Genomic DNA, 14763 nt, shown 5'->3' with positions numbered 1-14763 from the left:
AAGCAGGGAGTCTGCACCCTGCTGGGAGCTTTGCTGGGAAATGTCCTTCCAAGGTGGGACCAGACCTGAGTAGAACCTAAGGAGGTGGAGAGGTGGGCTGCAGCTGCTTGTGTTCCTGTTCAGAGGGGAGCTGGCCTGGCAGTTTGGACTGGATTCTTCCTGATGGAGCAGAATCAACACTCATTTGCATATGGCTGGTTCCTGTCTGAGGTGGTATGGTGAACAAAAAAACAATGGACTGCAATGCCGCCCAGAGTAACTACAAGTGGCTGTGATTAATTCAAGCAATCCACCCATCACTTTTTGTTTTCCTCAGTGCAACACCATTAAGTGTGACAGATATGCCCAGTTTTGGTGTCTGTAGTCACTGTCCCATAACACTCTAGCTGCACCCTTTTGATGAGGCAGAAAAGGCTGAAACCGGTCTGACGCTACTTATGTTCCCGTTCACAGGGACCTGGCCTGGCTGTTCGGGATGGACTGTTTCAATTGGAGCCGAAACTCGACTAACTTGTATATGGCCAGTTCCTGTCTGAGGTGGCATAGTGGGCAAAACATGATTAACAGGATGACGACCCAGAGTAATTATTAGATATTGAGATTAATTTAAGTAATCCACCCATCACTTTTTTGTTTTTTTCCGTGTGATGCCCAAAGTGCGACGGAAATGTCCAGACGTGGGCCCTGTACTCACTGCTCCAAAGGACTTTAGCAGCAACCTATTGACAAGGCCAACAAATCCACCCCTCATTTCTTTGTTCTTTTCTCTACTTTGTAAACTGTTGCAGATATCCATTGGCCAAAAGCAGTCCATAACTTTTCAATGCTTTGTAACCACAGGGGCATTTACAAAGCATTGCTAGGTTCACTCTCGAAACAAAAGGGGGATTTTGTGTGTATAGTCGGACAGAATATGCAGTTCAAGCTTTGCACACACAAAATTCCTTCCAATGTCTGGACCAAGGTACCAAGATATCTGGGGGCATATTACTGGATGCACCACTTTTTTTTAAATAGTTGCCCATGGCTGAATAGACTACAGCACTAAATACTTCATTTTAATAATGTAATAAAATATGTTTGGCTTGCGGATACATAGCCCTCTTTAAGACTGATGTGGGAAGGTGCAACGCTTTTCCACTGCAAACTTTGTGAAGGTTTTTTCAGAACATTGCAAGCGTCAAAAAACCTTGGTTTAGGTGCCCAATATCTTCAGAAGTGGATCACTTTCAATCTTCCTTCGAGATCCCTTCGTTCTTCGTCACAAGCCAGGGCAGTCACCCTAGGATACATCGGGCCCGCCGCAGCGGACGTTCCTTTAAACATCTTGCGCCTTTGCTGTGGAACGATCTTCCTCTCGCGCTCAGATCCTGCTCCAATCTTTTGGCATTCAGGAAGGATTTGAAAACCTGGCTGTTTCAGCAATAAGTCCTTCACCATGTCCTCTCCTCTTGTCACCTGCTCCGCCTGTTTTGTTTTTCCCTTTTAGACCTGTGAGGCTCTGACAGCGCCGGGACACTCCTCAGACGGAGTAGCCGTGCGCTATAGAAGCACCCCAATTAACATTAACAAAGGTAGTAAAAATTAGATTGCAAAAAACTCAGTAAAACTCCACTTTGTCAGAGAATGCCACAAAAATAGGTTTGCATTAAAATTCCCTTCCCTTTTGCAAGAATGGAAATTTCGCAAAACTGTTTTTAAAGCAAATTCTTGCAAGCTCTTGCAGCATCTGCAAAGCGTGAAGATTTTAAACTTTTCAAGCAAAATTGCTCAATTTATTCCTGACAACTATGCACAGTAGGGTGCTTGTAAGTGGAAATGCTTTTGTTACTGCATAAGTGTACGCCACAACTGTGCACAATTACACTGTTATAAGCCAAACGCATGGGGTGGGGACTGACAGAATCATACCATGGTTTGCCCTGAATATTTGTGCTGTAGGTTTGTTGCCTTCCAGAAACTCCTCTTCTGTTCCACTTCCACCTGAAGACGGTCAGAGTTTTACTTCACCAAAAGATTGGAGTAACTCTCCTTCCAAGATGGGTTGGGAAAACTATCAACCCCAACTTTAGTGGGGGTGTAGTGGAAGAAGTATCTCCACAGGGATACATAATTAAATGGAGAAAAATAAGAAAAGAAAACAATGTCCCTTTGCATAGCGAGGAGCCTTTCCACGTTGTGAAAGTGTACACCATGAACAATTTCATAATTCGAATATGGCACTTAAAAAAAATAATAATCAAGACTCACTCAGTAGTACACCTGGAAAGCTGTGAATGGCGGAATTTTCCATATGTACCACTGCTGAGGAATGCCAATACGAGACAATCCGCACCCGTGAGAAATAGTACATTTTGAAAAAAAGTTTTAAATATGCTTTATTGAAAACATGTCAAATTATAAGAACAGTAACAGGAAGAACATGATACAATACAATTAGATTGTATTGGTAGTCTTGCAAGAAACCATAAAAAATGAACCGATATTAGGTATAATATATCTGTAAACCAGAAGCAATTCAATCAAGAATAACAAAAAATAAGTAGAGCAGAAACTAAAGGGAAGTAAAGAAAAGAAGGAAGGGAGTATATACTGAAGTATAGACTGCATATGTTAAATGAGTAATTGAGTCGAAAATCTCATTAATTTGTTTCCAAATTCTGGATAGATGAGGACAGTTAAATAGCATATGCTTTGATTCACTATGCTGCGCATCATACGGCTAACATCTATATGTCCTGTGACATGAGTTTCCTTTTCATTAATGACACCGGGGCTACCAATAGTCTTTTATACAAAGTAAAGTGTTTGCGTTGTTTTGCTGTTCTAGATGAAATCTTAACATTTTCCAACACCTTGTCCCCTCTAAGCGGTGCTTAAAGGAAAAAGAACTATGGGGTTTCTCGAACAATAATCGGCACAATTCTGGGAAAAGGAATGTTGTCCCTTTAAAAGGTTATCTCGGCCGGCCTGAAGAAGGGCTCTTTACACAACCCCTTCAATCAACGGTGACAGGTCGATGAACAGCTGCACAGAGTGACCCCCCTCCTGTACCTTTAATCTGCCTCTCACCTGCTGGCACGGGCAGGTGCTCGCCACAGACACACACACCTCGCCATTGTGAGCCGGGCCTTTCATCTGCAAGGGGGCTGCATGCTGATAACATCCCGGATGGAAGGGCGGGGGTACTGACTGCTCAAGGGCTACACTTCCGATCCATGCTGACTCTAGGCAGGGGCTTCGCTTGCCAGCCCCCTGGTCTTGCATGTGGCACCTTATAAATAGAAAACAAACATTTGCAATGCAATAGGTCTCACTTTTATGAGAGTTTGAGCTGTTGGCACTGTAAATGACAATGCCTGTGTTGTTTTTAAAACAGAAAAAGGAAAGGCATGGTCCTTTACAATGCCAATAGCTTAAACTGTTGCATATGCGAGACATATTCCATTACAAATGCATGCTCAAATTTTTTTTTAAAGCGTTAGGAGAGAGCGTGTTATGCCTGCAACAGCAGGCAGGACTACGGGCCCGATTCACAGAACTAACAAGACAATATCCTAATATTAGTAGTAGTAAAGTACGGATTTTGTCTTAAGTTTGACTTAAGACAAACTTAAGACACCTTAAATACAAGTGAGTGTACCAGGGTGCTGTCAGTTCCCATGCAGTACATTTCCCTCCTATCCAATGGATAAACTTTAGAAGGATTCTGAATGGGTGTTTGTCTTACGGTCGGTTGAGAAAAGGGTCCTGCCTGTGGGACCCAGTCGCCCGCGTTTGAATAAACCGGCTGAAAGGGCACCTCGAGGAAGCAGATAGTCCTGCTGAACGGAATCCCGAACTCAGGAGCCCGGGAAAACGCATTCTGTGACCTATACGCTAGCCATTGATTACCTACTGGAGGGCCGTCTGACACGAAATTATCTCTAACTCCGTTTTATCCAACTCAGGCTATCTCTCAGGCATATAGATATCCTAGTCCTGAGGATGATCCCCCAATTTTAAGCTGGGATCGAAACGTCGTCGACACCTACACCGTGACTCAAATTTTATGATGATTTATGTGGAGCACAAGGTGTTCCTCGCACTGTGACTGTTGTAAACATGTACCGTTAAATGTCACTTCTTGAAGCGAATGCCTGAGGTCTGGAAATCTATTGATTTCCATACCCCACAACTTTTTACCCGCTGGATTGTAATTGAATTAATTCCTATTTGTTTATTGCCGGATTAAAAAATAGAATCGTTCCTGTTTGGATGGATACCCACAAAGCTCTAATTGTAGTTCTGTGCTTATTACCTTATGTCCCTTGGAAGGGACCATTGTCTCTTGTAATAAACTTTGGTTATTAAGTCGTCCCATTTCATTGTCGCAGTTGCGTTGAAGAGTTATCTTGTAGCGCCATCTAGTGTCAAAAATGAAATACAATAGTTTTTCCTAGATTTTGCTCAATCCACAGCTCTACATTTTAGATTTTGAGCTGGGCGAGTCTTTAGTTTCATCATCAAAGGCAGCCTGTTTTTATTCTCGGCCTTTCGTTTTCACAAACTATTATATTCTGGGATTTATAGGTTTGGTTCTCTTCAACTGAACGACTTATACTAAGGTGCCTGTGTACCAACCATGGCCACGTAAATCACTACGTCACCCAAGTTTCTCACATTGTCTACTTAACAGTGGACGGATTCTCAAACTTAGAAAGTTGTGCCAAAAGTAAAAGGTTACAGAGGCAATACAATCATTCCCCATTACTATTTCCAGTTCTCCATAATCAGCACAAGGGTGAAGACCTAAAGTACAAAAACAAGAAACCAGCTGCAGGGAGTAATTATGAACAACAAGGCCATGCTGTAACTGCTCTTAATTCTTCTTTCCACGCATGAGACAATTAATAAATGCAATAAGATCGCAGAACAGCACCATGGTCCAAATCAATGCATGAGCAATATGTTCCAGATGAAGAGGAACATTACGTTTTTTGTTCAATAAAAATATCAACAAAAGACTCACAGCTTAGGGAACCTGAAGGGAGCACACCTATATTTGCCTTCTTGTTCAAGAACAGCAAGCATCTTCAAAGATACAGGCCTCGATACATTTTCTTACTCTCCAGCAAAAGGATCAAGTTAAACTAATATTTGTGGGCTACAAAAGAACACACCAAGGCTCGGTTGGATTCATTACTGTCCCAGATTACAACACTGTGTCATCCTCAGCTTGAGTCATGTTGGCTCCTCATTAATTGATATAACACACTCCTGCATCACCCAGGCATGATCAACAAACATTCCCAAAGCCCATAAATCCCAGTGAGGCAATGGGCAGAGTTTAGTTAAAGAGTAACTTGTAGTAAGAACGTTAGCAGCGACAGCAACTTTGAGATAACTCCATTTGTAAGGATATTAAGGACATTTAGCAGGTCTTCATGGACAAATGGAAAAACATGCACTCAAAAACACAACTCCAGGAGACAACTCTGAGACTTCGCCCAGAGAAGTCTTGGCACTTCCTAATGTAATGGCCCTTGAACACATGTAGAGAAAGCTGCAGAAACAACTGCCAACGTGGGCACGCAAACCAACGAGGGATAATAGGTCCTCCCTTGAGCTTTTTTCTGTTAACTAAGATTCAATTTGTAAAACCAAGTCAATCAACTCAGCCAGGATATCAGGATTAGGCACATATGGGACTTCATCCTTAATATCAACACAAGACCTCTTAAGCAGTAGCACACAAGTGCAAGCAACTCACTCCCCAAAGGAAGCCCAAAGCAAAAAATATGCGTCCTGGCAAGGTTTCCATCAAACCTTACTGAAGATCACTGTATGCTTTCTCCTCATCCATTGATCAAGTGCATTCTAACATACTCATAAAAGATGATTTCAGACCACAGTGTGACCAATGTGGGCTCTCAGTCCGTAATATTGAAGACAGACTCAAGAGCCCATTATGTGCCTCTTGGTTTTCAATGGACAACAGACAACCTTATATTTGAAGTGAACAGACTTAGGGCCTTATTAGGAGTACAGCGGTCCCAGGATTGCTGTACCCATGGTGGCGGTCTGACCGACATAACCTAGGCAGTCCGACCGCCCGATTACATGTTTGGCGGTCGGACCACCACCAGCCCGATCTTGGATCCCAATGGTGCAGCAAAGGCTGCTGTGAATGGCAGCGGTGCAGAGGCAGGCACGGCCGTCCGGATTATGAGTTTCCTTTTTCACATCCTTTTTATGGCAGGAACCCCCCATGAAAATGATGGCAGCAAGGGAAGGAAGGGGCCCCAAATAGGGCCCTTGGGCAATTTCGCCCGGGGGAGGGTAGTACAGCCTTTGCTGTGCGCAGCATAGGGTTGGCCTTCGGAGCCCGGGGACCCCATCCCTCTGGGTCAATTATAATAAAAAAGGGTGAGGGTGTGCAGAGCCCCCCCGTCTCTGAGCGTTATTAAGACCTTGGGACCCCATCTCCAAGGGTCATTTTTTTTTAAAGGGGAGGCGTGCCATTTGGCCCCCTCTCCACGCCCTATAATACCCTGGGGACCCCTTCTCCAATGGCCACTAATTAAGTTAAACATGAGAGGGGCCGCGTGGTACTCCACCCTGAGCCTTTTTTGGCTTCATTGACCCCATCCCCCAGTGCCCAAATTATTTTAAAGGAAGGGGGATGTGCAACCCTGCCCCTAGGTGAGCCTTTATCCCCCAGTGCCGCTGCTTACTGTTTGGAGAGGGAGGCTGCACTCCCTTCCTCCCCGAACTTACTCTGACTTCAGGTACCCATCCTCCAAGAAATGTATTTAATATAGGTGAGAAACCACAATACACTTGATGGAGGCTACAGGGGGGCCCCAGGGTCCCCTGCGGCTCCAGCGGGGACCCCGCAATCTGTGGAACCAGGCATTGCTCCCGCCCGCAAGGAGCATCTTCTTATGCATCTACTTATGCTGTTTTCTCTGGACAGGAATAATCTGTTGATCTTTTTCCCCACCTGCATCAGTGAGGGCAGGGAAACAGATCAAAAGTCTGCTTCCAGCTGGCGGGAGCATTTTTAAAGCTCCCACCCGCTGGGAGCAGGCTTTGGGGCCAATTACAGTGTCGGTCAAAGAGACTCCAAACGTCATTCGGCTCCTCCGACAGAGTCAGAGTCAGAGTCAAAGTCACTTTATTTGATTATTTTAAAATCATAAAAGTATGCTATACCTATACATAATGACTTTCAAGGTTATATAAAATATTAAAAAACGATTTGATAAAAACAATACAATACATGGATATAAAAACAGCGGACTATATACATGATTCTAGGGAAAATTTTTACAAAAGTATTCATTATCTAATAACAATTATTTTATGAATTTGTAGTGTTATTAATTCATTATATACATGGTAATACATGAAAGCTGTGTCAATTAAACATTATGCGGTTCCAATGATGTAATGTCCCTTACTCTGTTCCGTCTAGCACGGATAGATGCTATCAAAAAGTTCGCAACCCCAAACATCACTACTGGGGACTCCATAAGTTGTAGATATAGCAGTGCAGGTTTTAACTGTGTAAACTCCTTATCCCTTAGCAGTGGTACAATATACTTTTTCCGTCCTTCCACATAAAAAGGGCAAAAAAACATAAAATGTATAATATCTTGGTCAGAGAAACTATCACATTTACATGGTTCGTTTTCCATTGGTCTACACCACTTCACGTATTAGCCCAGCAAAAAATGTGCTTGATTGAAACGAAATTTTGTTAAGAGCCACCGATGGTAGGGTCTTGTAACAATGGTCAAATAAGGTTGTATAGACATTGTCGTAATCAGGGAATAATGTACCCTTACTGTTGGCTTAACAATTTCTCGGGCTTCACGCTCTATTTCTCTGTTGCCAACAAAGTGTTTCTTTACCCATGCAATATCATCCTTGCATAGGTTTTCGGGGTTAAGATATAATTCAGGCGGACCTAGTTGCTCTGCTGTTGTTTTTATAAATGACAGCCATTGAATATCCTTTGCTCTATCCCATCCCATACAGTCCTTAATGATCTTGTGGTTTAGTGTAAGGTTTGGGTTCAACCATGTTTTGATCCAAAACAAGAGTGGTGCCATGTTAAGGGTATCCTCGATGTAACCCAGCCCCAGTTCCATATGTACTGCAAAGGATGACGTGGAATGGGGCAGCCCTAGAAGTGAACGCAGGAATTTATTTTCCTCTCTCTGTATTTGGGCAGAGTCTTTATAGCCCCATATCGCTGCTCCATACCTTGCTATGGCTATAGTTTTAGATCTATATATAGCCAGTATGGCCTCTGCTGGTTTTCCACCCAATCTTTTCGCGAAGCCCAATATTGCGGACGACGATCTTTTTACGGCAGCCACTTTATTAGAGACTTGGGGTACCCAGGAGCCCATGTCATCAAACACCACTCCAAGGTAGGTAAAGACTTTAACTTTTGTTAATACAACGCCATTACAGGAGAGTGTTTTCGTATTATTTTTCCCTTTCCCCAGGGACATAACATGGGATTTCTCCATATTTACCACAAGATCTATTTTGTGCATAAAAGCCCCAAAGGAATTAAGAAGATGTTGTAAGCCGATGGGGGTCCTTGAGATCAGGACTGTATCATCAGCATACAGTAAAACAGGCAATGGGACCCCCCCCCATGTATGGGACATCAATGGTAGCTGTAGCCAAGGTATTTCCTAATGAGTTGATATAAATAGAAAATAACATTGGGGCCAAAATGCACCCCTGGCGCACACCTCTACCCGACTTAAAGCCAGCAGTACACTTCCCCTCCTGTGTCATGCGTATTGACGCCCTCAGTTCTCTGTGGAGTTCAGCCAGGAAGTTCACAAGGGCTCGATCCAGTCCCAGATCCAAGAGCATTGTCCACAGCTTTGGCCTATTAACTAAGTCAAAAGCTGTGGACAAGTCCATAAAAGCCAGGTGGACTGACCCTTAGCCAGGTGGACTGACCCTAGGTGAGCCTTTATCCCCCAGTGCCGCTGCTTACTGTTTGGAGAGGGAGGCTGCGCTCCATTCCTCCCCGAACTTACTCGGACTTCAGGTACCCATCCTCCGGGAAATGTATTTAATATAGGTGAGAAACCACAATACACTTGATGGAGGCTACAGGGGGGCCCCAGGGTCCCCTGCGGCTCCAGCGGGGATCCCGCATTCTGTGGAACCAGGCATTGCTCCCGCCCGCAAGGAGCATCTTCTTATGCATCTACTTATGCTGCTTTCTCTGGACAGGAATAATCTGTTGATCTTTTTCCCCACCTGCATCAGTGAGGGCAGGGAAACAGATCAAAAGTCTGCTCCCAGCTGGCTGGAGCATTTTTAAAGCTCCCACCCGCTGGGAGCAGGCTTTGGGGCCAATTACAATGTCGGTCAGAGAGACTCCAAACGTCATTCGGCTCCTCCGACAGACTTGGAAACATTTCCTACCAATCGATTACGATGGTTGGAAACCATTCGGACTGTCCGCCACAGGGTGCAAGGTTTTCCGCAACCACCTCTTTTTTCAATGGGAGCCTGTGTAGTCGGTCGCAACACAGGCTCCCATTGAAGTCAATGGGAGTCTGACCGAGGGGTGTTCGGAAACATCGTAACCGGTCAGTCGTACTCTCCGAACCCAAGTCTGTCAGAAACCATTTCAAAACCGAGTCGGTTGCAATGCTTTCCGACTGACATCGCAATTGTCCACTTTGTGTTTGCTCCCACCAGGTGGAAGCGGGCAGGAAAACCGTTGTGTCCCAGGGTGGGCTCTCCAGGACACAGCTATTGAGCCAGTCTTGGGGGATGGGTCCCCGGGGCCATAGGAGGCTCCAGGAGGAGGGACCCAAATGGCCTCCCTCCCCTTTTAGGATTCAACCAACTTTTTTCTCATGTTGCTGGCATCCACAATGTCTTGGAGTCTTCTTCTCGCGGGAGCCAATTGGCCCAAGGAAAATAAAACTACCTGGGCCAATCAGAAAGCTCTATTTTTAAACTCTTGAGCCTCTTGCGGACCCAAACATCCAGATATACAGATATTTTGACCCTTAATTTCTAAAATAAACTACTGAATGGATTTCCACCAAATCCCAAAAAGCACAATCTGCGGACCAAGATCTAGATTCCTGCTAAATTAGGTGTAATTCAGGTCAGCAGTTTTTGCTTGATTAACAGGAAACTTTCTATGGAGGGAGATGAGGTGGATTAACTTTTTAAAAAAGTTTTGGAAAGATTCGCCAAACAGCACCGAAGTTAATAGCAAAACAAAAAAAGTTCTTCCTATGGATAGTCTGACCTAACTATAACTGCATAATGGTGACTGTGGGACAGTAATGAGTTTTTAGGGATTAGGGATTAGAATAGGATAATGGTAAGGGGTAGTCAGGGATTTTTAGAGTTCAGGCATCAGTAACAGTAAGGGTTAATAATTGTTTTTTAGGGGTCAAGGATGGGTAGGGGTATGTGGTAGTAAGTGGGATTTAAGCAGGCCCACATGTGATTTTGAGGGGGCTGCATTTTTCTCAATTTTGGATATGCAGCATTTGCTACATAATCCATCATCAGACATATATTGTGCACATTTTAACAAACAAAAAATGAGTTTCTAGTTTAAACAGATGAAAAGTAACAAAAAATGCAGCAACATGTGTTGATGTGCAGCAGAGGAACTTCAAAAAGGTTTGCCTGTTCACCTTTCACTTGTATATTGCTGTTTATGGGTGTTAAAATAGTACTAAGAAGGTGAAACCTTTGTCCAGACAGTGTTAACATGTGTAAAATGATAAAAATGCCATCTCAAAATGAGCTATATTATGCCACATAATAAAAAAACCCTGCCACATAATGTGGTCCTCCCTTGCCACATAATTCCAGTGAAACTGTTTTTTAGGTGCATTTAAACACATATACACACACATGTATATGTATGAAATCAAGTCTAATATGTGGTAAAGTACCACAATGTAATACAATCCGTTGCAAATGTCAACGTGTTGTAAAACATTTATGCACGGACAACCTACATCTGTTTATTAGCAATGATTAGTTTCCAAGCCATTTGAACATATTTTATTCAGGGGGAAGGAAGGGTTGTTTCTGTTACTTAAGCAATCTCACTCATCTCATAGAAATTAAGAGCAGTAGTGTATACTTAAAGACCTGACTGAAAAGTGATATAAGCACAGAGATCTCAACAGAATAATGGACTGCTGTCCAGGTGCTATAAACTTCAGTATTTTATTAATTGTATTCATTAATTGTACTTATTAACTGTTTGTAAAGCACAGATACAGCCATGATAGATAGTGAAAACAGTGTTTAGTTGATAGCAGTGGGATGACAATATGGTTCAATAACAAAAGTTGGAGCTAAAAAATATCAATAGGCAACAATATTGTCTCAACTATCATGAACGTTAATATCATCTTCCTATACTTATCATAGGAATGACAAAAATAGTGTGTCATAAAAATTGTGGAAGGTAATATTTAACAAATGTATCCTGCAAAGTGATATTTTAAAAATATTATTTTAGTTAAATACAACATACTGTAAACCACATAGTTTTAACCAATTTCTCTCTCTCTATAGGCCCAATTATGATGTCGGTCAGACCACCACCGACAAGCCGTAGATGGCGGTCCACCCGACATCAAGGGCAGCGGTCCAACTACCAGATTATGATATTGGCAGTCAGAGCGCAGTGGGTGGGGGGAAGACCTCCGCCTCCCACAGGCTTAGGGAGCCTGTCAGGGCGTCGAGTGGAGTCTAATCCCTACAATGCAGGCGGTGCCTGAAGACGCACCGTTGTGGGGACTAGGATGAGAGTTTCCGACAGCCTTCTCATGGCAGTCTGATGACCATGGAAAGGCAGTCGGAAAGGCATTTTGGAGGCCCCAAGCAGGGCCCATGCACCCACTGTGTGGCCAGAGGGGCACATGTGGTGTCCCCCAAACATCCATGCATTGTGTGCCAGGCACCAGATTGTGCATGGATATTGTCAAAATGCTTTTTACTTCTGTGGCTTGTGCAGCTGCTGTTTTCCTGGGCTGCTGCACAAGGCGCAATAGTAACAAGCATTTGCAATGCAAGGGTCTCGCCTTTCCTTTAGGAAACTTGAAAGTATTTAGCCCTGCAGCACATTATCCTGGGTGTTATATTAACTCTTCTCATTTAGCCTTACACAACTGCTATAACCGGATGAAAAGAGCATTGGTTCTCAGTGGGGCGCCATGGAAAGGGGTTAAGGTAACAGTTAGTCCCAAACAATAAAGTTTTACAAAAACCAACATACATTGACAAAGTGAAAATTGGTTAACAGCGATGTTTGAAGCGCAGTATAGTGCAAAATGAAAATGGGGTAACAGAATATGTAAAGCACCAAACACTGTCTGCTAAAGGCACAACCCACGGAGGATGGAGAACATGGGCTAGCAGCAACGAAATTACATTAGTTAAAAAAAGTTGCAAAAGTATTAAGTATAATTAGAAAAGGGGGTCGGACACTAGTATTTAACAAAAAAAAAGTAAACAATTGTGACAAATAGCCATCCAACAGTGTTGTTAAACACTATTCAAATGTCACGCTGCACCAGTAAGTCTATGTCAAAGTACAACTGTTTTAACTTTTACAGGATAGGAGCAGTGCTTGCCTCGTCAAACAAGCCGGGGGTGCAGGAAGACCTTTAATCTAAGTGGAGAGAAGAGATTCCCGGGTGTCATTGCACACCAGTCAGGGTTTCACTTCCAGAGAGGAAGTAAACGGAGGAAAGCAAAAAAAGGGTGTAGAGGTAGATGAAATCACAGCCTTCACCTCAAAACACACAGCATTGTCACAACAAACAGAGTACTCACATCCGTCCAGATCCTCTTGCAGATCTTCCTGCAGCAACGACAAATCTGAAACGGGGAACAAAAGAGAGACACTCATAAATGGACACAGGCAGACCAGGGGGTAAGCAGACACGTACAAACAGTCCATCCATGCCCAGTAAGCACCCCTCCAGCCAGAGGGCGGGCAACCCCACAGCCCAGTAAAGTCACACACACCCGCACTACAGCCAGGGTGCAACAGACTCTGTATATGCAAGGGAAATCATTGGGGCGACTAGGAACACCCGAGGGCATGAGGAAGAAGTGCCATGGGGCCCCCTTTCAAGCCGTTAGCCACCTACTGCCATTTTGTTGTGTTTACTCCCCAGGCCCGGCGCTACATTGGCTCCTTTCAGCGCTGCGTGCAGATGCAGACGGGAGCTGAAAGAGGTGCTGCAGCCGCTCGCGCTGCGCTCCTTCCAGCTGCCGCTGACGAGGCCCGGCCTGGGCGCTCCTCCTCACAGCCAACAGCACAGCCCTACCGGACACACACCACCCCACGCAGCCACAGCCTCCGCCTCCCAGCATGTTTTATTCACATGGCTCTCAAGAGCTGCCGCACCTCAGCAGCCAGAGCCCCAGTGCATAGCACACGGGCAGCTGCACAGAGCAGGACACGTTTCGCCTAAGATAGCTTCATCCAAAGAACAACATCGCCCGTTAATGAATTTCAACGTCCCTCCAGTTTCTGTAAAACCTAGAGGTGGAACACCGGACAAGAGGCCCGACAGTCCGTCTTCCCCATGACGTCGAGTTTTCCGTTTTAGAGCCGTCCCATTCGGACTGCCTCAGCCTGACTTGCTGCTGACGTAAAAGGTTCATTATCTTCTTTATGGGGCCATTTTTTTGGACCCATAAAGATATGTGCTCAATTGATTTCAGAAGCTAAGCAGGGTCGGCCCGGTTAGTACCTGGATGGGAGATCGCCTGGGAATAACAGGTGTTCTATGGTTTCTGTAGCCCATAAAGGAGACAGTATTGAAAACATGGAGGCAAATATAATTTGTATTTGTATAGATGTGTATAGATTTCACATCAGTGTGTTGTTAAATAGATTTACTATGCTGAATTTCAAGTTGTATTTTGTTTAGATTCTAATTGTAATGTTCTATGTTTGTAAACAGCCCTGAAGAAGCGCAGTGGAGCGGGAAAAACGTGTTGGCTTTGTACAGACTGCGGGTATGTTTTGACTTCTTAAGAAAAAGAAATAAAAACAAAAAGAAATGAACAAAGAAGATTTGATTTTTATTGATGTCTTATATGTGTATATCACAGTGATGGTTTTTGATATACTAATATAAAAAATACTGGTGGGGACCAGTATCTGAGATACGTGAAGCGCCGGGCAATTTTCCTGTTACCCACAGTGTGATTGATATATATATATATGGATAGTAAGCATCCTAATGGATTAATTAGTTCGGAGTAACTACATGCCAGATTATAAATACTGAGGCCACTAACCCAAAAAGTTTAAGATCTATGGTTGATGACCTAAGTCTGGTACCAGTCTTCTTAACTTTTCTAAAACTTTTTTGAAGATTGGATTAACCTCTAGTACTAGGTTGGCCAGTCCATCTAGGCACCAAACAATGCAATTAGAAATTTGAGAATTCAACACTAATTTAAAACTACCCAGATGTATTTATACCGTCTATATTTGACAAACTTCCTCCCCAATACCCTTTTCTTTTAAGCTATTTTAACCTTTTCCATAAAACACAACTTACACTTTTTAGCTTTCTTTCGTCAATATTTTACACATGCACTTGTTTGCACAGACACATCCAGTATTCATAGTAGCATCCTGCTAAACAATAAACAAAATGACCGGGCAATGAGATATACTCTTGGGGTTTAAAGTTAAGGATCCGACACTAGACAACTGGGATTTAT

The sequence above is a fragment of the Lissotriton vulgaris genome, chromosome 9 (assembly GCF_964263255.1).
Source record: "Lissotriton vulgaris chromosome 9, aLisVul1.2, whole genome shotgun sequence".
NCBI lineage: Eukaryota > Metazoa > Chordata > Amphibia > Caudata > Salamandridae > Lissotriton > Lissotriton vulgaris.
Note: the sequence above shows the minus strand (reverse complement) of the source record.